Below are 25,638 nucleotides of genomic sequence, written 5' to 3'. Positions count from 1 at the left end.
ACCAGCGCACATACCTGTTAGCTCAGGTGAGTTTAAAAGGCTGCTGTTGATAACAAGGGCATTTGCTAAATAGATGGTGTGTGTGCAACAATATACTGAAAGGTCAATTATATTGTGCAGCTTATCTCACCACCTGTAGTTATTTAGGTGAAAGCTCCAAAATGCTTGCCTAATATGTCTGTTTATCCAAAAGGAAGTAAAAAGGGAGAGCTAGAAAGATAGCATTGCATCACATTACATGGCAATGCAATGCACAGTTGCTGAAGTTGAACCAAAATGAGCTTGTAATCTGGCTTCTGCAACTTTGAACATGAAAAATCCAATGAGGAGAAGAAAAGCAAAGCCAAAGAGTCCATCCCAAAATCCGACAAACAAGCAAAATGAACAAAAAACATTGAATTCAATTCTTTCTGATTTTAGAAACTGCATTAAAGAAGGGGTGCACCGGTCCTGGAGATACTGCAATACCAGGTCAATGCGTGGAGTGGACAGAGCAAGCTCTTTTTCCATCTCCCTGTTCTAAAAATCCATTTAATATATGGTCCCCAGATAGGGGATGTATCAGATATTAAACTGATAAGAACAGATTTTATTTAATTTGGCTATCCCCTCACAGGGATAAAACCAGTTTTATTTAAAAATTACACAGATGTACAGAAATAAAAGCAACATTTTACATCATTACAAATTTTTATACATTGTCTTGAAACATACGAGACTTAAAAACATAAATTATTCAAATAGGATAAAAATTTGCATATATTCAAATTAATAAAATGTTACAAAAATTCAAAATGTGTTCCATACATTGACATCCCATTTTAGGGAGATATTTGGATTATTTTTTTTATCTAATAAAAAATATACATACATTTCACTTAAACAAAAACTAAAAACATCATTTAAAGACAATTCATCATGATTAAAAATTAAAATATTTCGGGCTTTCCAGAGAGCTATTTTGGCGCAATTTATTGTCTTCCATGCCATAATTTTTTGGTCTTCTGTTGGGCATTCCATAAGTCCATAAAGTATTGTGGCGTAGTTAAAGTCTTTGAGGTCTGCCACTTTTTCCATCAGAGGGAGCAATTTTCTCCAGAACGCTTTTGCAAAAGGACAAGTCCATAGTAGATGTTTCACTGATTCCTCCTCTTGACATCCGCTTCTTGGGCAAATGGCAGACCTCACGAGTCCTCTTCTATGTTGGAATGCCCGGCACGGAAGACATTGGTGTGCGCAGCTCCAAGCCAAATCTTTCTGTATATTAAAAAGATATTTTGCATTAATGACTTTCCATATATTCAATATTTGTTCATCATCATAGCGCTCAATGTTACATAACTCTTCATTTTTACAAAGACTTTTAATTAATTTCTTACTATTTTGTAGATCTCCCGCTTCTTTACCCCCTAAATTAAAATGAATCACTATTTTTTCTAAAATTAAATAATGCGTTGGCAGTTTAAAAGCATATGGAGATGATAAAACCGTTTCAAACCACCCAAACTTTCTCATAAAAAAACCAGCGTTATAACGCATAAAAAAGGACCAATAGTGATTTTTAAAAAGGGCATTAAAACAGAAGCAAAAAAATTTAATTAAAAGGAATCTACTAAAATCTGGAAAGTCTTTCCCACCTTTGAGCTTTGGTTTTGTTACAATTTCTCTTTTTAATTTCTCCATCTTAGAACTCCAGAAAAAAGTAAAACATGCTTTAGTGATCTTTTTTAAAATATTTACAGGGGGAGGGAAAACCAAACTCAAATACAATAAAAGAGGCAAAATGACCATTTTTATAATTAATACTTTACCCTCCATCGTTAATTTTCTCATATTCCACATACATATTTTCGTATTCACTTTCTGAGCTACCGCCTCCCAGTTATTTAGACCATTATTGGATTCACAGAAAGAAATACCTAAAATATTAATAGATTCAGTTATTGGAATAAAAACATCGTGTAAAATCATCTCCCCAATATTTAAAATACTACTCTTATTAAAATTAACCTTAAAACCAGAAGCTGTACAAAAGGATTGGATCTGTTTGAGTGAGTTTTGTAGTGATGGTGCATCTCGGCAAAGGACCGCCACATCGTCCATGTAACCCACCACTTTTGCTTCTGTTCCTTTGCTTCCAGGTAGAGGGATACCACATATTTGTCTATCTCTACGGATTGCACATAAAAGTGGCTCAAGAGCACAAATAAAAAGTAGTGGGGACAGGGGGCACCCCTGTTTTACCCCTGATTTTAAAAAAACATCTTGTGTCTTGAAACCATTTACTAAAATCTTACTTGTGCAGTCCTTATAAAACGCTTTAAGAGATAATAAAAACCTTTCTGGTATGCCCATTTTTTCTAAAACCTTAAAAAGATAAAAATGAGAAATCTGATCAAAAGCTTTTTCGAAGTCAATTGATAAAATTGCCATCTTCCCTTTTCTGTTTTTAATGTCTTCAATACAGTCTTTAACAAGGTTTAGATTGTCCCAGATACTGCGCTCAGGCACACCACATACTTGGTTTGAGTGGATTATTTTTCCTATAATTTTTTTAAGGCGGTTTGCACAAATTTTTGCCATTATTTTATAGTCACAGTTTAGTAGGGTTATAGGTCTCCAGTTTTTTAAGTCTGTCTTATCACCTTTCTTATATAATAATGAGACCTCCCCTTTTTTCCAGGATTTTAATAAAACCTTATCATTAAAAACTTCAGTAAAAACATAAAACAGATCCTCTTTTAAAATATCATAAAATTTTACATAAAACTCTATAGGAATACCGTCTGATCCAGGGACTTTTCCAATTTTAAAACTTTTTATGGTTTGTAAAATTTCTTCTTCTGTTATGTTTTGTGATAAAAACTCTTGGGAGGCGGTATCTAAAACAGATATTATTTCTTCTAAAGAATTTTGCATTATATTTTCATCTATTCTTTTATCATTAAAAAGATTAAAATAGTAACCATGTACCTTTTCCAAAATTTTTCCCATATTTTTCTCTCCATCTATATCTTCAATTACTGTTTTTTTCTCTCTAATTTTTTTAAAAAAATATCTAGAACATTTTTCGTCTTCCTCCACGTGTTTTATTCTGGAGCGGAAAATGAGCTCTTTCCCTTTTTGTTCTAGTGATTTTGTTATTTCTTCTTTCAGTATTTTAATATCTTTTTCTACTTCTAGACCATTTTCTCTAAGTTTATATAAGGTCTGTAACCGGGTATTTAAATTATTATATAATTCTAGCTTTTCTTTTGCTTTATATATGCTTTTCTTAATAAAAAAATCTTTTATTTTTTTTTTCATTTTATCCCACCAGGCACTTATAGGGACATTTACATCTTTCTTCCTCCTGCAGTTTTTATAAAATTCAATAAAATCCGATAAAATCTTAGAATCATTTAAAAGGGATACATTCATTTTCCAAGTTTTTTTCCCACATTTTTTATTAGCATTAATTTTTACACTAAAAGATAAAAATTTATGATCTGAGAAGATATTATCGTGGGTTTCACATTTATCAGGTAAAATTTGTTCTGAACCGAATATAAAATCTATTCTTGAACTGCAATTTAAATTGCTCCAGGTAAAGCCGGCTTCTACTGAACTAGTCTTGTTGCATTCTTTATAAATATCAACAAGTCTAAAATCACTTAAAATATTACTTAACATACCGGAAGTTTTGTCATAGTTTCTACTTACGGCTGTAGAGCGCCGACTTTCACCCTTTAAAATACAATTAAAATCACCTGCCAAGATAAAAGGTTCAGAGGTATTAATAAATAATGGTAAAATCTCTAACATGTCAGCTCTTTCATTTTTATCTGGGGACCCATAAAAATTTAAAAATTGCCATTTTACACCATTAATAAAAGCTTTAACTAATAACATACGACCTGGTAAAATCTCTTGGATAAAATCAATTTGAACGTTTCCCTTAAAAAGTATAGCTATCCCTGCTGATCCGGTAACATTTGACCCGGACCACACTGATGGGCCACATTTCCAATCCTCTTTGTATTTTTTGTAGGATACTGTGTGCGGGATATTGCATTCCTGTAAAAAGAAGACGGAAGCCGTAAGACAAGTTAAAAAATTAAATAATGTTACTCTTCTGGTTTTTGATTTTAGACCCCTCACATTGAGGGAAATGCCCTTAAGTTCTGCCATTGGAGGAAAGTAAAAAAATTATATAAAACAGAAATACGGAACTTACTTCCTATCCGCTGAACCGGCCAGACCACTTACGCTCGAGCTACTTCCCTCGTCCGAATTTATCGTAAGTAAGGACTCCATGGAGGAGGAACTTGACTCACCAAGACAATGACCCAACGCTACATGTGAGTAGCTTGGGAGACAACTAAGAGGAACAGCACCCTGGGTCTCCATGGGCTGGCCATTCAGATCCTTATCAGGTGGGTCCCCAGGTGGCTCCCCTGCACCCAGGGGAGGCCGACACACAGGGGAAGGTTGAGTACAAGGCAATGTACCCGAGCTCACGGAGCTGGCAAGGCCCGGCTCCCCACCGGGGTCAGCAGGGTCCGGGACTTTTGGGGGACCAACGTCCACCTCCCCACCAGGAGATGTGTCCATCTGATCCCCATCAGCCGCTCCATTCGAACCATCTTTCTTCCCTCTTTTCTTTTTATGGGGACCCACCGTAGTCCAGTTAGCCTCAGACTCAGGCCCAGGAAACCCAGTTTTTGCCTCGGGCTCGGTGTCAACCTTCTGCCGGTCTCTTTTGGTTTTACCGATCATGCCCTTTTGTTCCTTTTCTGCCTTTCTTTTAGCCTCCCTGTTGTCTTGGTGCCAACTTTTCCTCACTGCTTGGGAGTTACCCTTCATTACCTCTGAGCTTTCCTCATCACTCGAATCGCCCTCTTTGCTCGCTGAGGCTCCAGGTTGTTGTTCCTCCTCCTGAGGGGTGGTCTGACCTGTTGGTTCATTTTCGGATGTCCTGGCCTTTTCCTTCCGTCTCTGTTCGGCCTCCCAGAACCTATGTGGGCATGAAAAATAAAAATGACCAGGTTTTTGGCAGAAATTACATTTTTTATCATGAGGACATTCTTTGGTGTCATGTTCTGTACTAGCACAGTTTCTACAGGTTGCCTCACAGTCATCCTTAAAATGGCCATATTTTCCACAGTTTCTACAAAAGGGTGGCATACCAGAAAAAAAGAAGTCTCCATTTGAGGAACCTATTTTAAAACGTGCAGGAGGGAGTTTCACACCGCCTGGGAAATTAGGGTCTCTTTCACATGTTACTAGAAATTTCCATTTGGACGTCCATATGTGAAACTCATTAAGTACTTTCCCTATACATTTTACACTTTTAAAGTACATTGAAAGAAAACATGTTAGTTCCACTGAAGTAACGAAAGGAGAAAATACTTTAAGAATTACCATTTTTACCTCATCCAGGACGTGCTCGATAACTTGTATTCCTTTTAGAATAGGATTGTTTTTTGCCTTTCTGGCTCTTACCAGGACATCCTGAAAAATGCCTTCCCCGGTGAAGGTGATGTCATAATCGCCACGCCTCGGATAATCCTGGATAGAGAGAATCTCGTTCTTCTGCACATGAAAGAGCCCTTCAAGCACGTCCTGGACTACGTACCGCAATTTCCTTTCATCACTTCCGCCCTCTGTGAAATGAATACGGATAGTGTTTTTAAGCCTCGCATAGTGAGGCACGAGGGTGGGGTCAACCTCCATGGTAACGCAACAAGAAAAAGCAAATCGCAAACCGCTTGCAATCTGCGCCTTTCAGAGTTCTGTAAACAGAAACACCTGAGAGGCTGGGGGGGATCGCAACCCGTTACCCTGGGACTAAGCCCTCTCCCAATAGCAGCAGGCAGGGGAGCCCACCGAAGTGGGTCACCCTGCAAGGCCGAGGAGAGGGGTACCCGAGTACCTTCTGGACCACAGTCGCCTGTACAAGACACTTGACCGCAGCCAAAAGGCCGAGAAGCGATAACCAGAATTGGTTTCAAACTACGGAGCCACCCAAGGATCCTGAAAAGTCCATTTGTGGAGATGAGCTCCTGGACTCCCGTTAAGAAGACATGTTGTCAACCTCTAGATCCCTTACATGCCTGCACTTTTCGGCTTGCTGCTGCTGCAATCCACGCGTTTTAGATCTGCATAACTCCACCTCTTTAAACACAGCACCTTCACCCCCTGCTGTTCCCACCCGCCTCAACACCGTTGGAAGGGAGGAGAACCAATTAAGGCGGGGGGTGGGGTGGAACGAGCAGCTGTCTACCCTTAGCAGGAGGGCTCCTGATTACATACCTCTCCTGCTGCTGCTGCTGCTGGCTGTCCAGCAGCAGACTGAAGGTGGCTGCTGCTGTGCACAGGTATATAAAGGCTCAGAGCCTATTATGACACACGCAGCCAGCGTTCCATTGCCACATTCCATCTACTGCAGGCAGGATACCTGGCTGGCTGAATGTCGCTGAGAAGCTCACAGAGACCGCCATAAGCAACAGTTTAACAGAATGCCACAGACTAATCAACCAAACTTTTTGGGTTGGGTTCTCTTTTATAGTCTGCAGGCATTAAATGAAAGAAGTCAGTGTTCCAGCAGAAGGAGACAACGTTTCAGAAAAGGCATTGTAGCAAACCAAAAAAGAAATTTTAAGCGCAGCAGAGTAACCAGCGCACATACCTGTTAGCTCAGGTGAGTTTAAAAGGCTGCTGTTGATAACAAGGGCATTTGCTAAATAGATGGTGTGTGTGCAACAATATACTGAAAGGTCAATTATATTGTGCAGCTTATCTCACCACCTGTAGTTATTTAGGTGAAAGCTCCAAAATGCTTGCCTAATATGTCTGTTTATCCAAAAGAAAGTAAAAAGGGAGAGCTAGAAAGATAGCATTGCATCACATTACATGGCAATGCAATGCACAGTTGCTGAAGTTGAACCAAAATGAGCTTGTAATCTGGCTTCTGCAACTTTGAACATGAAAAATCCAATGAGGAGAAGAAAAGCAAAGCCAAAGAGTCCATCCCAAAATCCGACAAACAAGCAAAATGAACAAAAAACATTGAATTCAATTATTTCTGATTTTAGAAACTGCATTAAAGAAGGGGTGCACCGGTCCTGGAGATACTGCAATACCAGGTCAATGCGTGGAGTGGACAGAGCAAGCTCTTTTTCCATCTCCCTGTTCTAAAAATCCATTTAATATATGGTCCCCAGATAGGGGACGTATCAGATATTAAACTGATAAGAACAGATACTACACTTGATCTTAGCCAAAAGGCCGAGAAGCGATAACCAGAATTGGTTTCAAACTACGGAGCCACCCAAGGATCCTGAAAAGTCCATTTGTGGAGATGAGCTCCTGGACTCCCGTTAAGAAGACATGTTGTCAACCTCTAGATCCCTTACATGCCTGCACTTTTCGGCTTGCTGCTGCTGCGATCCACGCGTTTTAGATCTGCATAACTCCACCTCTTTAAACACAGCACCTTCACCCCCTGCTGTTCCCACCCGCCTCAACACCGTTGGAAGGGAGGAGAACCAATTAAGGTGGGGGGTGGGGTGGAACGAGCAGCTGTCTACCCTTAGCAGGAGGGCTCCTGATTACATACCTCTCCTGCTGCTGCTGCTGCTGGCTGTCCAGCAGCAGACTGAAGGTGGCTGCTGCTGTGCACAGGTATATAAAGGCTCAGAGCCTATTATGACACGCGCAGCCAGCGTTCCATTGCCACATTCCATCTACTGCAGGCAGGATACCTGGCTGGCTGAATGTCGCTGAGAAGCTCACAGAGACCGCCATAAGCAACAGTTTAACAGAATGCCACAGACTAATCAACCAAACTTTTTGGGTTGGGTTCTCTTTTATAGTCTGCAGGCATTAAATGAAAGAAGTCAGTGTTCCAGCAGAAGGAGACAACGTTTCAGAAAAGGCATTGTAGCAAACCAAAAAAGAAATTTTAAGCGCAGCAGAGTAACCAGCGCACATACCTGTTAGCTCAGGTGAGTTTAAAAGGCTGCTGTTGATAACAAGGGCATTTGCTAAATAGATGGTGTGTGTGCAACAATATACTGAAAGGTCAATTATATTGTGCAGCTTATCTCACCACCTGTAGTTATTTAGGTGAAAGCTCCAAAATGCTTGCCTAATATGTCTGTTTATCCAAAAGGAAGTAAAAAGGGAGAGCTAGAAATATAGCATTGCATCACATTACATGGCAATGCAATGCACAGTTGCTGAAGTTGAACCAAAATGAGCTTGTAATCTGGCTTCTGCAACTTTGAACATGAAAAATCCAATGAGGAGAAGAAAAGCAAAGCCAAAGAGTCCATCCCAAAATCCGACAAACAAGCAAAATGAACAAAAAACATTGAATTCAATTCTTTCTGATTTTAGAAACTGCATTAAAGAAGGGGTGCACCGGTCCTGGAGATACTGCAATACCAGGTCAATGCGTGGAGTGGACAGAGCAAGCTCTTTTTCCATCTCCCTGTTCTAAAAATCCATTTAATATATGGTCCCCAGATAGGGGACGTATCAGATATTAAACTGATAAGAACAGATACTACACTTGATGTTAGCCAAAAGGCCGAGAAGCGATAACCAGAATTGGTTTCAAACTACGGAGCCACCCAAGGATCCTGAAAAGTCCATTTGTGGAGATGAGCTCCTGGACTCCCGTTAAGAAGACATGTTGTCAACCTCTAGATCCCTTACATGCCTGCACTTTTCGGCTTGCTGCTGCTGCAATCCACGCGTTTTAGATCTGCATAACTCCACCTCTTTAAACACAGCACCTTCACCCCCTGCTGTTCCCACCCGCCTCAACACCGTTGGAAGGGAGGAGAACCAATTAAGGCGGGGGGTGGGGTGGAACGAGCAGCTGTCTACCCTTAGCAGGAGGGCTCCTGATTACATACCTCTCCTGCTGCTGCTGCTGCTGGCTGTCCAGCAGCAGACTGAAGGTGGCTGCTGCTGTGCACAGGTATATAAAGGCTCAGAGCCTATTATGACACGCGCAGCCAGCGTTCCATTGCCACATTCCATCTACTGCAGGCAGGATACCTGGCTGGCTGAATGTCGCTGAGAAGCTCACAGAGACCGCCATAAGCAACAGTTTAACAGAATGCCACAGACTAATCAACCAAACTTTTTGGGTTGGGTTCTCTTTTATAGTCTGCAGGCATTAAATGAAAGAAGTCAGTGTTCCAGCAGAAGGAGACAACGTTTCAGAAAAGGCATTGTAGCAAACCAAAAAAGAAATTTTAAGCGCAGCAGAGTAACCAGCGCACATACCTGTTAGCTCAAGTGAGTTTAAAAAGCTGCTGTTGATAACAAGGGCATTTGCTAAATAGATGGTGTGTGTGCAACAATATACTGAAAGGTCAATTATATTGTGCAGCTTATCTCACCACCTGTAGTTATTTAGGTGAAAGCTCCAAAATGCTTGCCTAATATGTCTGTTTATCCAAAAGGAAGTAAAAAGGGAGAGCTAGAAAGATAGCATTGCATCACATTACATGGCAATGCAATGCACAGTTGCTGAAGTTGAACCAAAATGAGCTTGTAATCTGGCTTCTGCAACTTTGAACATGAAAAATCCAATGAGGAGAAGAAAAGCAAAGCCAAAGAGTCCATCCCAAAATCCGACAAACAAGCAAAATGAACAAAAAACATTGAATTCAATTCTTTCTGATTTTAGAAACTGCATTAAAGAAGGGGTGCACCGGTCCTGGAGATACTGCAATACCAGGTCAATGCGTGGAGTGGACAGAGCAAGCTCTTTTACCATCTCCCTGTTCTAAAAATCCATTTAATATATGGTCCCCAGATAGGGGACGTATCAGATATTAAACTGATAAGAACAGATACTACACTTGATCTTAGCCAAAAGGCCGAGAAGCGATAACCAGAATTGGTTTCAAACTACGGAGCCACCCAAGGATCCTGAAAAGTCCATTTGTGGAGATGAGCTCCTGGACTCCCGTTAAGAAGACATGTTGTCAACCTCTAGATCCCTTACATGCCTGCACTTTTCGGCTTGCTGCTGCTGCAATCCACGCGTTTTAGATCTGCATAACTCCACCTCTTTAAACACAGCACCTTCACCCCCTGCTGTTCCCACCCGCCTCAACACCGTTGGAAGGGAGGAGAACCAATTAAGGCGGGGGGTGGGGTGGAACGAGCAGCTGTCTACCCTTAGCAGGAGGGCTCCTGATTACATACCTCTCCTGCTGCTGCTGCTGCTGGCTGTCCAGCAGCAGACTGAAGGTGGCTGCTGCTGTGCACAGGTATATAAAGGCTCAGAGCCTATTATGACACGCGCAGCCAGCGTTCCATTGCCACATTCCATCTACTGCAGGCAGGATACCTGGCTGGCTGAATGTCGCTGAGAAGCTCACAGAGACCGCCATAAGCAACAGTTTAACAGAATGCCACAGACTAATCAACCAAACTTTTTGGGTTGGGTTCTCTTTTATAGTCTGCAGGCATTAAATGAAAGAAGTCAGTGTTCCAGCAGAGGGAGACAACGTTTCAGAAAAGGCATTGTAGCAAACCAAAAAAGAAATTTTAAGCGCAGCAGAGTAACCAGCGCACATACCTGTTAGCTCAGGTGAGTTTAAAAGGCTGCTGTTGATAACAAGGGCATTTGCTAAATAGATGGTGTGTGTGCAACAATATACTGAAAGGTCAATTATATTGTGCAGCTTATCTCACCACCTGTAGTTATTTAGGTGAAAGCTCCAAAATGCTTGCCTAATATGTCTGTTTATCCAAAAGGAAGTAAAAAGGGAGAGCTAGAAAGATAGCATTGCATCACATTACATGGCAATGCAATGCACAGTTGCTGAAGTTGAACCAAAATGAGCTTGTAATCTGGCTTCTGCAACTTTGAACATGAAAAATCCAATGAGGAGAAGAAAAGCAAAGCCAAAGAGTCCATCCCAAAATCCGACAAACAAGCAAAATGAACAAAAAACATTGAATTCAATTCTTTCTGATTTTAGAAACTGCATTAAAGAAGGGGTGCACCCGTCCTGGAGATACTGCAATACCAGGTCAATGCGTTGAGTGGACAGAGCAAGCTCTTTTTCCATCTCCCTGTTCTAAAAATCCATTTAATATATGGTCCCCAGATAGGGGACGTATCAGATATTAAACTGATAAGAACAGATACTACACTTGATCTTAGCCAAAAGGCCGAGAAGCGATAATCAGAATTGGTTTCAAACTACGGAGCCACCCAAGGATCCTGAAAAGTCCATTTGTGGAGATGAGCTCCTGGACTCCCGTTAAGAAGACATGTTGTCAACCTCTAGATCCCTTACATGCCTGCACTTTTCGGCTTGCTGCTGCTGCAATCCACGCGTTTTAGATCTGCATAACTCCACCTCTTTAAACACAGCACCTTCACCCCCTGCTGTTCCCACCCGCCTCAACACCGTTGGAAGGGAGGAGAACCAATTAAGGCGGGGGGTGGGGTGGAACGAGCAGCTGTCTACCCTTAGCAGGAGGGCTCCTGATTACATACCTCTCCTGCTGCTGCTGCTGCTGGCTGTCCAGCAGCAGACTGAAGGTGGCTGCTGCTGTGCACAGGTATATAAAGGCTCAGAGCCTATTATGACACGCGCAGCCAGCGTTCCATTGCCACATTCCATCTACTGCAGGCAGGATACCTGGCTGGCTGAATGTCGCTGAGAAGCTCACAGAGACCGCCATAAGCAACAGTTTAACAGAATGCCACAGACTAATCAACCAAACTTTTTGGGTTGGGTTCTCTTTTATAGTCTGCAGGCATTAAATGAAAGAAGTCAGTGTTCCAGCAGAAGGAGACAACGTTTCAGAAAAGGCATTGTAGCAAACCAAAAAAGAAATTTTAAGCGCAGCAGAGTAACCAGCGCACATACCTGTTAGCTCAGGTGAGTTTAAAAGGCTGCTGTTGATAACAAGGGCATTTGCTAAATAGATGGTGTGTGTGCAACAATATACTGAAAGGTCAATTATATTGTGCAGCTTATCTCACCACCTGTAGTTATTTAGGTGAAAGCTCCAAAATGCTTGCCTAATATGTCTGTTTATCCAAAAGGAAGTAAAAAGGGAGAGCTAGAAAGATAGCATTGCATCACATTACATGGCAATGCAATGCACAGTTGCTGAAGTTGAACCAAAATGAGCTTGTAATCTGGCTTCTGCAACTTTAAACATGAAAAATCCAATGAGGAGAAGAAAAGCAAAGCCAAAGAGTCCATCCCAAAATCCGACAAACAAGCAAAATGAACAAAAAACATTGAATTCAATTCTTTCTGATTTTAGAAACTGCATTAAAGAAGGGGTGCACCGGTCCTGGAGATACTGCAATACCAGGTCAATGCGTGGAGTGGACAGAGCAAGCTCTTTTTCCATCTCCCTGTTCTAAAAATCCATTTAATATATGGTCCCCAGAGAGGGGACGTATCAGATATTAAACTGATAAGAACAGATACTACACTTGATCTTAGCCAAAAGGCCGAGAAGCGATAACCAGAATTGGTTTCAAACTACGGAGCCACCCAAGGATCCTGAAAAGTCCATTTGTGGAGATGAGCTCCTGGACTCCCGTTAAGAAGACATGTTGTCAACCTCTAGATCCCTTACATGCCTGCACTTTTCGGCTTGCTGCTGCTGCAATCCACGCGTTTTAGATCTGCATAACTCCACCTCTTTAAACACAGCACCTTCACCCCCTGCTGTTCCCACCCGCCTCAACACCGTTGAAAGGGAGGAGAACCAATTAAGGCGGGGGGTGGGGTGGAACGAGCAGCTGTCTACCCTTAGCAGGAGGGCTCCTGATTACATACCTCTCCTGCTGCTGCTGCTGCTGGCTGTCCAGCAGCAGACTGAAGGTGGCTGCTGCTGTGCACAGGTATATAAAGGCTCAGAGCCTATTATGACACGCGCAGCCAGCGTTCCATTGCCACATTCCATCTACTGCAGGCAGGATACCTGGCTGGCTGAATGTCGCTGAGAAGCTCACAGAGACCGCCATAAGCAACAGTTTAACAGAATGCCACAGACTAATCAACCAAACTTTTTGGGTTGGGTTCTCTTTTATAGTCTGCAGGCATTAAATGAAAGAAGTCAGTGTTCCAGCAGAAGGAGACAACGTTTCAGAAAAGGCATTGTAGCAAACCAAAAAAGAAATTTTAAGCGCAGCAGAGTAACCAGCGCACATACCTGTTAGCTCAGGTGAGTTTAAAAGGCTGCTGTTGATAACAAGGGCATTTGCTAAATAGATGGTGTGTGTGCAACAATATACTGAAAGGTCAATTATATTGTGCAGCTTATCTCACCACCTGTAGTTATTTAGGTGAAAGCTCCAAAATGCTTGCCTAATATGTCTGTTTATCCAAAAGGTAGTAAAAAGGGAGAGCTAGAAAGATAGCATTGCATCACATTACATGGCAATGCAATGCACAGTTGCTGAAGTTGAACCAAAATGAGCTTGTAATCTGGCTTCTGCAACTTTGAACATGAAAAATCCAATGAGGAGAAGAAAAGCAAAGCCAAAGAGTCCATCCCAAAATCCGACAAACAAGCAAAATGAACAAAAAACATTGAATTCAATTCTTTCTGATTTTAGAAACTGCATTAAAGAAGGGGTGCACCGGTCCTGGAGATACTGCAATACCAGGTCAATGCGTGGAGTGGACAGAGCAAGCTCTTTTTCCATCTCCCTGTTCTAAAAATCCATTTAATATATGGTCCCCAGATAGGGGACGTATCAGATATTAAACTGATAAGAACAGATTTTTTTTTTTTTTTTTTTTTTTTTTAAAACCACTCAGGTTTAGATATAAGCAAACAGTTAACCAGACTTCGTCATAAGTTATACTGCCACTTCATAAACATCATTGTGGTTTCTTTATTAAAGTATTATTCAACAAAAATACAAACAAGTAATCCTATGCCAGAGAAATTTCCAGAAAAAATATCAACGGTATTTAACCATATCCTGCCACTTAAGGTATTTCCACACACCTTCAGAATCTGTTCCACCACCACCACCTTCTCTTGTATCCCAAAAATAGATTACATATAGTCTTGCTAAGATCAACCTAATACAATCATTTACTGTTAAATTTACTCTTTTAAACACACACAAATTTGTCACATCCCACAAGCTCTCCTGCACACACACCATAATAAACCACATCATCCTTTCTAGGCCACGACGACTAGCACCAAAACCAAACATAGCCACTCTCCAATCAATAAACTTCACACCAGCAACCCCTTTACACAGTCCACCCACACCTTTCCACACATCATACGCAAAATTACAATCCCACATAAGGTGCCTCACCGTCTCATTCGCTCCACAACCATCCCTTGGACATACTGCAGATCTTATGAGATCTCTTTTCTTCTGAAAATCCCTCACTGGCAAAATATTATGAAGGCCCATCCATACTATATCTCGCTGTCTATTCGACACACCTTGAATGCTTAACTTCTTCCATACCCGCGCAACTTCCATAGAACGCAATCCCACCACATTACTCTCACACTCATTCACACACATCTTCCCCATCACCTTCTTAACAAACGTAAAGTCTTTCATTGCAACTGCTAACAAATCATTCTTCCTCACAAACTTCTCAATCAAACCATACCACTCAGGACACTTAAAAGCAACAGGCACATTCTTATCACGCTTCACCCAATTCAGACCATACAGCATCCATCCAGCCAAATACTTACACATAAATGCCCCTTTATTATTCTTCCCAATCAAAATGACCGTAGTCTTAATAAAATGCAATGTTAGAAACACTTCAATATTCGGAAACTTCAGTCCCCCATACAAATATTGCTTAAACAAAATCTCTCTCTTAAGTCTTTCCATCCTACTGCCCCAAAAAAACACAAAAATTAGTTTCTCCACTTTTTTAATTTTCCTATAGGGCACTGGAAAAATACAAGAAACATAAAGCAAAATAGGGAGAATAACAGCCTTAATAATAAGAACCTTCCCTACCAAAGACAAAGAACGTAACTTCCAAAAATTCATCTTCCGCACAATCCGCTCACCACATTCATCCCAACTCTCATAACCTTTCAAATCATCATTAAAAAAAACTCCCAACACTTTAATTGCACCATCCACACCAGCCACACCATCCATCTTAATCCTATTGTCACCAAAACATTTAAACATGCATTTGTTCCAATTCACACGAAACGCTGACGCGCCACAAAAAAAATTCAACAACAATTTTACTCTCTCCATAGAGGCCACACTCTCACTCACCACTACTACATCATCCATATATCCTAAGACTTTCACAGTCATTCCACCACTCCCTGGCACTAACAAACCACGCACCACTTTCTCTTTCCGAATCATACACAGCAGTGGCTCAATCACACACACAAATAATACCGGTGACATGGGACAACCTTGCCTCACACCAGACCTAATACACACTTTCTCACTCAAAAACCCATTCACCAGAAATTCACTCACCACCTCCCCATACAATCCTCTCACGGCACGCACAAATTTCTCCGGAAAACCCATTCTACGCAAAACCTCAAATAGAAACACATGAGACACGCGATCAAACGCCTTTTCAAAGTCAACAGCCATCACCATACACTTCTGCTTTCTTACTTTACAATCCCACAACACATCTCTTAAAAGACACAGATTATCCGTCATACATCTACCAGGCACTGCACACACTTGATCTTTACCAATCACATCAGCTATAACCACACGCATCCGACACGCCAAAATTTTACTGAATACCTTGTAATCGGCGTTCAGAAGCGTAATTGGCCTCCAATTACTCAAACACCTTTTATCCCCTTTCTTATGGATTAAGACCACCACTCCCTCCTTCATTGAACCCGCAAGCATCCCATTCTCCCACATAAACTGACACACTTCCACTAAATCCATACCCATCACTTCCCACATCATAACATATAGCTCCACAGGCAAACCATCCTTCCCAGGCGTCACATTTTTCCTTGCACCAAACACCGCTTTCTTAACTTCCTCCTCAATCACTGCCTCACATAGACCAGAACATCCATCCTTATCCACCTTACAATCCAAAGTCTTAAGCACTTCTTCTTTCAAACTCTCATCCACCCACTTCCTGCCAAACAACTCAGCATAAAACGTGACCACTTCCTTCATTACATCCTCCCCACTCACACAAACACCATCCACATCAAAAATCTCCTCCATACCCTCCTTCTTACCATTTATTTTTTTAAAGAAATATCTTGAACACTTTTCATCTTTATCAAGATGGACCACCTTTGACCTAAAAATTATTTCCCTTCCCTTCCTCTCCAAAGTCCTCTTCAAATCCTCTCTCGCACTTCTTAACAAATCATCCACATCCACACCACACATCCTCATTTTCTCCAGCCATTCCACCCTCATCATTAAATCTTTATATTGACTCCTAACCATGGCAACCTTTTTATAGCCCCATCGACGAAAAAACTTTTGCACTTCATGCTTCATCCAATCCCACCACACCAACACACTTTCAAACTTACTCTTTTGAGATTTACACCAACTATATTTTTTCTTAAAATCATTCACAATTCTCTCATCCTCAAGCAAACTCACATTCAATTTCCACACACCTCTCCCATGCACCCGCCTTAAATCCCCTCTAAACTCACCTTTCAGGCACACATGGTCCGAAAAAGGAACTGAAAATTGAGAAAAACCATCACATATTATATTTTTAGAAAAAAACATCCTATCAATCCTAGATGTTATCCCACCCCTGTCAGCTTTATAGGTTGGTGGTGGTGGCTTCCCCAAATAAACCTCAGCAGCATCAAAAAAGAAAAAATCAGAAATAATGTTTGCCAATTTTTTTCCTGAGGCATCAACTTTCCCCTCAGTTACACAGTTAAAATCACCTGTTACTATCACAGGGATCCTACCAGGTAATTCTAAACATAATTTATCTAATAAACTTAACCTGTCTTCTTTTTTTGTAGGACCATAAATATTTATAATTTTAACTTTCCACCCCCTCCCACACACAACTGCAGAGATGCAACGACCCACCTCTATTACCTTATAATATTCAAAAACAAAATTTCTATTATTTAATACTATCCCAACTCCATCATTTTTATTCCCACTAGAGCCAGACCAGATATGCTGGCCATATGGCCAATCAGCGTCTTCCAGGGGTTCTTCTATACCACACTCCTGTAGACACATAATATCAAAAGAATGGTTATGTAAGAAGTCCAGAATCACAGATCTTCTAACTCTAGACTTTAAAAGTCTTACATTAAGGGACGCAATGTCCCAATTTGGTTTAGAGACCATTCTTTGGCTCAAAAACCAGAAACACCAGTCTCAGCAAAAAAACATGCCTTCCTTATCCTTTGTCATCCGGCGAACTGCCACTTAGCTGAAAGATAGTGGACTCCAAATTCTCCTCCAGGTAAGCCGTTGACGCAGGAGAAAGAGAAACCACTGGGTAATCCCGCTCACTCACCGGACTTGCCACGCATTGGCTACTTGATGGTTCAGACAACCGGGCCCTTTTATTCTTAGCGCGGTCCGGTTCCTCAGAAGACCTTACCCCAGTCTCAGTGAAGTCTCCTTGACCTCCAGCTCCCTCTTCATCCATACTTTCACTGCTCCAACTGAGAGCCGGGTCCCCTGGGATTTCCAAGGCTCCCTCACGTTCTTCACAAAAGGAGTCAATGAAACCCCCCTGATAGGAAGAAATGTCCATCTCAGCTGCCAGAACCTCTTCCACTCTCCCGGGCTCCACCAGTAGGTCAGCAGACGCCCTCACTGGAGCAGTCTCCACACGCTGTTCCACTACCTTCACCCTGGAAGAAACTGCGGCCTCAGGTGCCACACTCTTAGGCCTCGGAGAGTTCGAGACCACCTCAGAGTATGCCCTTGCCTTGCCCTCGTTCGCACGACGAGTACAATCCTTAAAGGCATGCCCCTCCATACCACAAGCATTGCAAACAATTGGATTGGTACAGTCCTTAGCAACATGCCCACTTTGGTTGCACTTGGAGCAAACAGGCACAGCAGTACAAACCTCTTGTAAGTGTCCGTACTTCTTACATTTCCTGCAAAAAACTGGGGCCTCAGGAAAGAAGAGAATACCCCTATCTCTCCCGATAGAGAAACTTTGGGGAGGGTAATGAACACCTCCAGGCTCCGAAGAACTTTCCCCAAATCTGACAAAATATCTGTATTTGCCAGTCCATAAGTTCTCCTCGTTCATGATTTTGTGACTGTTGCTCACAAAGTCACAATGCCTCTTAAGAAAAGTCGCAATGTCATGTTCGTGCACAAAGGGATTATACATAAATATGACTAGGGGAACATCACCTTTGGAGTACAAGACTGTAAAAGTCAAACCATGCAAGGTTGGATTCTTCTCCTGCTCCCTCAACTTCTTATACAGGTTCCGGCAAGCCGCCATAGATTGTAGCACCAAGACATACCGTCCTTCTTTCCGGGATTCCTGCAGGCAGACGATGTTTTCTCTTGTCACTTCCAGGATTTTGAAGATCACCTCGTGCACCATATACGACAGATTGAAACGCTCTCTGACAGCAGCATCAACTTCAATGCGGAATGCATTGCGAACCCGATTGTCATCGGTCCCAGCATAGCGTATCTTCACGCCCATTATGATCACTCTCTCGTTCCTCCTCGTTCTCCCCCTAAAGCAGCAACCGGCTTAAGCCATCAAGATGGCGATGCCGGAAGGCCAAGGGAAAACACTCAAGGACCCCAGACAAGACACTTGGTCTTAGCCAAAAGGCCGAGAAGCGATAACCAGAATTGGTTTCAAACTACGGAGCCACCCAAGGATCCTGAAAAGTCCATTTGTGGAGATGAGCTCCTGGACTCCCGTTAAGAAGACATGTTGTCAACCTCTAGATCCCTTACATGCCTGCACTTTTCGGCTTGCTGCTGCTGCAATCCACGCGTTTTAGATCTGCATAACTCCACCTCTTTAAACACAGCACCTTCACCCCCTGCTGTTCCCACCCGCCTCAACACCGTTGGAAGGGAGGAGAACCAATTAAGGCGGGGGGTGGGGTGGAACGAGCAGCTGTCTACCCTTAGCAGGAGGGCTCCTGATTACATACCTCTCCTGCTGCTGCTGCTGCTGGCTGTCCAGCAGCAGACTGAAGGTGGCTGCTGCTGTGCACAGGTATATAAAGGCTCAGAGCCTATTATGACACGCGCAGCCAGCGTTCCATTGCCACATTCCATCTACTGCAGGCAGGATACCTGGCTGGCTGAATGTCGCTGAGAAGCTCACAGAGACCGCCATAAGCAACAGTTTAACAGAATGCCACAGACTAATCAACCAAACTTTTAGGGTTGGGTTCTCTTTTATAGTCTGCAGGCATTAAATGAAAGAAGTCAGTGTTCCAGCAGAAGGAGACAACGTTTCAGAAAAGGCATTGTAGCAAACCAAAAAAGAAATTTTAAGCGCAGCAGAGTAACCAGCGCACATACCTGTTAGCTCAGGTGAGTTTAAAAGGCTGCTGTTGATAACAAGGGCATTTGCTAAATAGATGGTGCGTGTGCAACAATATACTGAAAGGTCAATTATATTGTGCAGCTTATCTCACCACCTGTAGTTATTTAGGTGAAAGCTCCAAAATGCTTGCCTAATATGTCTGTTTATCCAAAAGGAAGTAAAAAGGGAGAGCTAGAAAGATAGCATTGCATCACATTACATGGCAATGCAATGCACAGTTGCTGAAGTTGAACCAAAATGAGCTTGTAATCTGGCTTCTGCAACTTTGAACATGAAAAATCCAATGAGGAGAAGAAAAGCAAAGCCAAAGAGTCCATCCCAAAATCCGACAAACAAGCAAAATGAACAAAAAACATTGAATTCAATTCTTTCTGATTTTAGAAACTGCATTAAAGAAGGGGTGCACCAGTCCTGGAGATACTGCAATACCAGGTCAATGCGTGGAGTGGACAGAGCAAGCTCTTTTTCCATCTCCCTGTTCTAAAAATCCATTTAATATATGGTCCCCAGATAGGGGACGTATCAGATATTAAACTGATAAGAACAGATACTACACTTGATCTTAGCCAAAAGGCCGAGAAGCGATAACCAGAATTGGTTTCAAACTACGGAGCCACCCAAGGATCCTGAAAAGTCCATTTGTGGAGATGAGCTCCTGGACTCCCGTTAAGAAGACATGTTGTCAACCTCTAGATCCCTTACATGCCTGCACTTTTCGGCTTGCTGCTGCTGCAATCCACGCGTTTTAGATCTGCATAACTCCACCTCTTTAAACACAGCACCTTCACCCCCTGCTGTTCCCACCCGCCTCAACACCGTTGGAAGGGAGGAGAACCAATTAAGGCGGGGGGTGGGGTGGAACGAGCAGCTGTCTACCCTTAGCAGGAGGGCTCCTGATTACATACCTCTCCTGCTGCTGCTGCTGCTGGCTGTCCAGCAGCAGACTGAAGGTGGCTGCTGCTGTGCACAGGTATATAAAGGCTCAGAGCCTATTATGACACGCGCAGCCAGCGTTCCATTGCCACATTCCATCTACTGCAGGCAGGATACCTGGCTGGCTGAATGTCGCTGAGAAGCTCACAGAGACCGCCATAAGCAACAGTTTAACAGAATGCCACAGACTAATCAACCAAACTTTTTGGGTTGGGTTCTCTTTTATAGTCTGCAGGCATTAAATGAAAGAAGTCAGTGTTCCAGCAGAAGGAGACAACGTTTCAGAAAAGGCATTGTAGCAAACCAAAAAAGAAATTTTAAGCGCAGCAGAGTAACCAGCGCACATACCTGTTAGCTCAGGTGAGTTTAAAAGGCTGCTGTTGATAACAAGGGCATTTGCTAAATAGATGGTGTGTGTGCAACAATATACTGAAAGGTCAATTATATTGTGCAGCTTATCTCACCACCTGTAGTTATTTAGGTGAAAGCTCCAAAATGCTTGCCTAATATGTCTGTTTATCCAAAAGGAAGTAAAAAGGGAGAGCTAGAAAGATAGCATTGCATCACATTACATGGCAATGCAATGCACAGTTGCTGAAGTTGAACCAAAATGAGCTTGTAATCTGGCTTCTGCAACTTTGAACATGAAAAATCCAATGAGGAGAAGAAAAGCAAAGCCAAAGAGTCCATCCCAAAATCCGACAAACAAGCAAAATGAACAAAAAACATTGAATTCAATTCTTTCTGATTTTAGAAACTGCATTAAAGAAGGGGTGCACCGGTCCTGGAGATACTGCAATACCAGGTCAATGCGTGGAGTGGACAGAGCAAGCTCTTTTTCCATCTCCCTGTTCTAAAAATCCATTTAATATATGGTCCCCAGATAGGGGACGTATCAGATATTAAACTGATAAGAACAGATACTACACTTGATCTTAGCCAAAAGGCCGAGAAGCGATAACCAGAATTGGTTTCAAACTACGGAGCCACCCAAGGATCCTGAAAAGTCCATTTGTGGAGATGAGCTCCTGGACTCCCGTTAAGAAGACATGTTGTCAACCTCTAGATCCCTTACATGCCTGCACTTTTCGGCTTGCTGCTGCTGCAATCCACGCGTTTTAGATCTGCATAACTCCACCTCTTTAAACACAGCACCTTCACCCCCTGCTGTTCCCACCCGCCTCAACACCGTTGGAAGGGAGGAGAACCAATTAAGGCGGGGGGTGGGGTGGAACGAGCAGCTGTCTACCCTTAGCAGGAGGGCTCCTGATTACATACCTCTCCTGCTGCTGCTGCTGCTGCTGGCTGTCCAGCAGCAGACTGAAGGTGGCTGCTGCTGTGCACAGGTATATAAAGGCTCAGAGCCTATTATGACACGCGCAGCCAGCGTTCCATTGCCACATTCCATCTACTGCAGGCAGGATACCTGGCTGGCTGAATGTCGCTGAGAAGCTCACAGAGACCGCCATAAGCAACAGTTTAACAGAATGCCACAGACTAATCAACCAAACTTTTTGGGTTGGTTTCTCTTTTATAGTCTGCAGGCATTAAATGAAAGAAGTCAGTGTTCCAGCAGAAGGAGACAACGTTTCAGAAAAGGCATTGTAGCAAACCAAAAAAGAAATTTTAAGCGCAGCAGAGTAACCAGCGCACATACCTGTTAGCTCAGGTGAGTTTAAAAGGCTGCTGTTGATAACAAGGGCATTTGCTAAATAGATGGTGTGTGTGCAACAATATACTGAAAGGTCAATTATATTGTGCAGCTTATCTCACCACCTGTAGTTATTTAGGTGAAAGCTCCAAAATGCTTGCCTAATATGTCTGTTTATCCAAAAGGAAGTAAAAAGGGAGAGCTAGAAAGATAGCATTGCATCACATTACATGGCAATGCAATGCACAGTTGCTGAAGTTGAACCAAAATGAGCTTGTAATCTGGCTTCTGCAACTTTGAACATGAAAAATCCAATGAGGAGAAGAAAAGCAAAGCCAAAGAGTCCATCCCAAAATCCGACAAACAAGCAAAATGAACAAAAAACATTGAATTCAATTCTTTCTGATTTCAGAAACTGCATTAAAGAAGGGGTGCACCGGTCCTGGAGATACTGCAATACCAGGTCAATGCGTGGAGTGGACAGAGCAAGCTCTTTTTCCATCTCCCTGTTCTAAAAATCCATTTAATATATGGTCCCCAGATAGGGGACGTATCAGATATTAAACTGATAAGAACAGATACTACACTTGATCTTAGCCAAAAGGCCGAGAAACGATAACCAGAATTGGTTTCAAACTACGGAGCCACCCAAGGATCCTGAAAAGTCCATTTGTGGAGATGAGCTCCTGGACTCCCGTTAAGAAGACATGTTGTCAACCTCTAGATCCCTTACATGCCTGCACTTTTCGGCTTGCTGCTGCTGCAATCCACGCGTTTTAGATCTGCATAACTCCACCTCTTTAAACACAGCACCTTCACCCCCTGCTGTTCCCACCCGCCTCAACACCGTTGGAAGGGAGGAGAACCAATTAAGGCGGGGGGTGGGGTGGAACGAGCAGCTGTCTACCCTTAGCAGGAGGGCTCCTGATTACATACCTCTCCTGCTGCTGCTGCTGCTGGCTGTCCAGCAGCAGACTGAAGGTGGCTGCTGCTGTGCACAGGTATATAAAGGCTCAGAGCCTATTATGACACGCGCAGCCAGCGTTCCATTGCCACATTCCATCTACTGCAGGCAGGATACCTGGCTGGCTGAATGTCGCTGAGAAGCTCACAGAGACCGCCATAAGCAACAGTTTAACAGAATGCCACAGACTAATCAACCAAACTTTTTGGGTTGGGTTCTCTTTTATAGTCTGCAGGCATTAAATGAAAGAAGTCAGTGTTCCAGCAGAAGGAGACAACGTTTCAGAAAAGGCATTGTAGCAAACCAAAAAAGAAATTTTAAGCGCAGCAGAGTAACCAGCGCACATACCTGTTAGCTCAGGTGAGTTTAAAAGGCTGCTGTTGATAACAAGGGCATTTGCTAAATAGATGGTGTGTGTGCAACAATATACTGAAAGGTCAATTATATTGTGCAGCTTATCTCACCACCTGTAGTTATTTAGGTGAAAGCTCCAAAATGCTTGCCTAATATGTCTGTTTATCCAAAAGGAAGTAAAAAGGGAGAGCTAGAAAGATAGCATTGCATCACATTACATGGCAATGCAATGCACAGTTGCTGAAGTTGAACCAAAATGAGCTTGTAATCTGGCTTCTGCAACTTTGAACATGAAAAATCCAATGAGGAGAAGAAAAGCAAAGCCAAAGAGTCCATCCCAAAATCCGACAAACAAGCAAAATGAACAAAAAACATTGAATTCAATTCTTTCTGATTTTAGAAACTGCATTAAAGAAGGGGTGCACCGGTCCTGGAGATACTGCAATACCAGGTCAATGCGTGGAGTGGACAGAGCAAGCTCTTTTTCCATCTCCCTGTTCTAAAAATCCATTTAATATATGGTCCCCAGATAGGGGACGTATCAGATATTAAACTGATAAGAACAGATACTACACTTGATCTTAGCCAAAAGGCCGAGAAGCGATAACCAGAATTGGTTTCAAACTACGGAGCCACCCAAGGATCCTGAAAAGTCCATTTGTGGAGATGAGCTCCTGGACTCCCGTTAAGAAGACATGTTGTCAACCTCTAGATCCCTTACATGCCTGCACTTTTCGGCTTGCTGCTGCTGCAATCCACGCGTTTTAGATCTGCATAACTCCACCTCTTTAAACACAGCACCTTCACCCCCTGCTGTTCCCACCCGCCTCAACACCGTTGGAAGGGAGGAGAACCAATTAAGGCGGGGGGTGGGGTGGAACGAGCAGCTGTCTACCCTTAGCAGGAGGGCTCCTGATTACATACCTCTCCTGCTGCTGCTGCTGCTGGCTGTCCAGCAGCAGACTGAAGGTGGCTGCTGCTGTGCACAGGTATATAAAGGCTCAGAGCCTATTATGACACGCGCAGCCAGCGTTCCATTGCCACATTCCATCTACTGCAGGCAGGATACCTGGCTGGCTGAATGTCGCTGAGAAGCTCACAGAGACCGCCATAAGCAACAGTTTAACAGAATGCCACAGACTAATCAACCAAACTTTTTGGGTTGGGTTCTCTTTTATAGTCTGCAGGCATTAAATGAAAGAAGTCAGTGTTCCAGCAGAAGGAGACAACGTTTCAGAAAAGGCATTGTAGCAAACCAAAAAAGAAATTTTAAGCGCAGCAGAGTAACCAGCGCACATACCTGTTAGCTCAGGTGAGTTTAAAAGGCTGCTGTTGATAACAAGGGCATTTGCTAAATAGATGGTGTGTGTGCAACAATATACTGAAAGGTCAATTATATTGTGCAGCTTATCTCACCACCTGTAGTTATTTAGGTGAAAGCTCCAAAATGCTTGCCTAATATGTCTGTTTATCCAAAAGGAAGTAAAAAGGGAGAGCTAGAAAGATAGCATTGCATCACATTACATGGCAATGCAATGCACAGTTGCTGAAGTTGAACCAAAATGAGCTTGTAATCTGGCTTCTGCAACTTTGAACATGAAAAATCCAATGAGGAGAAGAAAAGCAAAGCCAAAGAGTCCATCCCAAAATCCGACAAACAAGCAAAATGAACAAAAAACATTGAATTCAATTCTTTCTGATTTTAGAAACTGCATTAAAGAAGGGGTGCACCGGTCCTGGAGATACTGCAATACCAGGTCAATGCGTGGAGTGGACAGAGCAAGCTCTTTTTCCATCTCCCTGTTCTAAAAATCCATTTAATATATGGTCCCCAGATAGGGGACGTATCAGATATTAAACTGATAAGAACAGATACTACACTTGATCTTAGCCAAAAGGCCGAGAAGCGATAACCAGAATTGGTTTCAAACTACGGAGCCACCCAAGGATCCTGAAAAGTCCATTTGTGGAGATGAGCTCCTGGACTCCCGTTAAGAAGACATGTTGTCAACCTCTAGATCCCTTACATGCCTGCACTTTTCGGCTTGCTGCTGCTGCAATCCACGCGTTTTAGATCTGCATAACTCCACCTCTTTAAACACAGCACCTTCACCCCCTGCTGTTCCCACCCGCCTCAACACCGTTGGAAGGGAGGAGAACCAATTAAGGCGGGGGGTGGGGTGGAACGAGCA

The 25,638-nt window shown here is 42.7% G+C and overlaps 11 non-coding genes and 1 pseudogene across 11 annotated transcripts; all 12 read right to left on the bottom strand.

Annotated features, from left to right (window-relative positions):
• Positions 1-434: 434 nt before the first annotated feature.
• Positions 435-620, bottom strand: LOC141206244 (U2 spliceosomal RNA). The gene has a single exon (XR_012276904.1). It is a non-coding gene; the product is annotated as a U2 spliceosomal RNA (small nuclear RNA).
• A 6,470-nt stretch (positions 621-7,090) lies between these two features.
• Positions 7,091-7,281, bottom strand: LOC141206447 (U2 spliceosomal RNA). The gene has a single exon (XR_012277004.1). It is a non-coding gene; the product is annotated as a U2 spliceosomal RNA (small nuclear RNA).
• Positions 7,282-8,396: 1,115 nt separating this feature from the next.
• Positions 8,397-8,587, bottom strand: LOC141206173 (U2 spliceosomal RNA). The gene has a single exon (XR_012276839.1). It is a non-coding gene; the product is annotated as a U2 spliceosomal RNA (small nuclear RNA).
• A 1,115-nt stretch (positions 8,588-9,702) lies between these two features.
• On the bottom strand, positions 9,703-9,893 carry LOC141205975 (U2 spliceosomal RNA). The gene has a single exon (XR_012276644.1). It is a non-coding gene; the product is annotated as a U2 spliceosomal RNA (small nuclear RNA).
• Positions 9,894-11,008: 1,115 nt separating this feature from the next.
• LOC141206186 (U2 spliceosomal RNA) lies at positions 11,009-11,199 on the bottom strand. The gene has a single exon (XR_012276852.1). It is a non-coding gene; the product is annotated as a U2 spliceosomal RNA (small nuclear RNA).
• A 1,115-nt stretch (positions 11,200-12,314) lies between these two features.
• On the bottom strand, positions 12,315-12,505 carry LOC141206058 (U2 spliceosomal RNA). Its single transcript, XR_012276724.1, has one exon. It is a non-coding gene; the product is annotated as a U2 spliceosomal RNA (small nuclear RNA).
• Positions 12,506-13,620: 1,115 nt separating this feature from the next.
• Positions 13,621-13,835, bottom strand: LOC141206290 (U2 spliceosomal RNA; annotated as a pseudogene).
• A 6,104-nt stretch (positions 13,836-19,939) lies between these two features.
• LOC141206028 (U2 spliceosomal RNA) lies at positions 19,940-20,130 on the bottom strand. The gene has a single exon (XR_012276696.1). It is a non-coding gene; the product is annotated as a U2 spliceosomal RNA (small nuclear RNA).
• Positions 20,131-21,245: 1,115 nt separating this feature from the next.
• On the bottom strand, positions 21,246-21,436 carry LOC141206446 (U2 spliceosomal RNA). The gene has a single exon (XR_012277003.1). It is a non-coding gene; the product is annotated as a U2 spliceosomal RNA (small nuclear RNA).
• Positions 21,437-22,554: 1,118 nt separating this feature from the next.
• On the bottom strand, positions 22,555-22,745 carry LOC141206031 (U2 spliceosomal RNA). Its single transcript, XR_012276699.1, has one exon. It is a non-coding gene; the product is annotated as a U2 spliceosomal RNA (small nuclear RNA).
• Positions 22,746-23,860: 1,115 nt separating this feature from the next.
• LOC141206438 (U2 spliceosomal RNA) lies at positions 23,861-24,051 on the bottom strand. The gene has a single exon (XR_012277002.1). It is a non-coding gene; the product is annotated as a U2 spliceosomal RNA (small nuclear RNA).
• A 1,115-nt stretch (positions 24,052-25,166) lies between these two features.
• Positions 25,167-25,357, bottom strand: LOC141206425 (U2 spliceosomal RNA). The gene has a single exon (XR_012276999.1). It is a non-coding gene; the product is annotated as a U2 spliceosomal RNA (small nuclear RNA).
• Between the last annotated feature and the right edge of the window lie 281 nt (positions 25,358-25,638).

Source organism: Phyllobates terribilis, unplaced genomic scaffold (assembly GCF_046119375.1).
Source record: "Phyllobates terribilis strain yellow unplaced genomic scaffold, ASM4611937v1 Scaffold_142__1_contigs__length_4687701, whole genome shotgun sequence".
In the NCBI taxonomy this organism is placed as follows: Eukaryota; Metazoa; Chordata; class Amphibia; order Anura; family Dendrobatidae; genus Phyllobates; species Phyllobates terribilis.
Note: the sequence above shows the minus strand (reverse complement) of the source record. Positions and strands in the feature narration are given on the sequence as shown.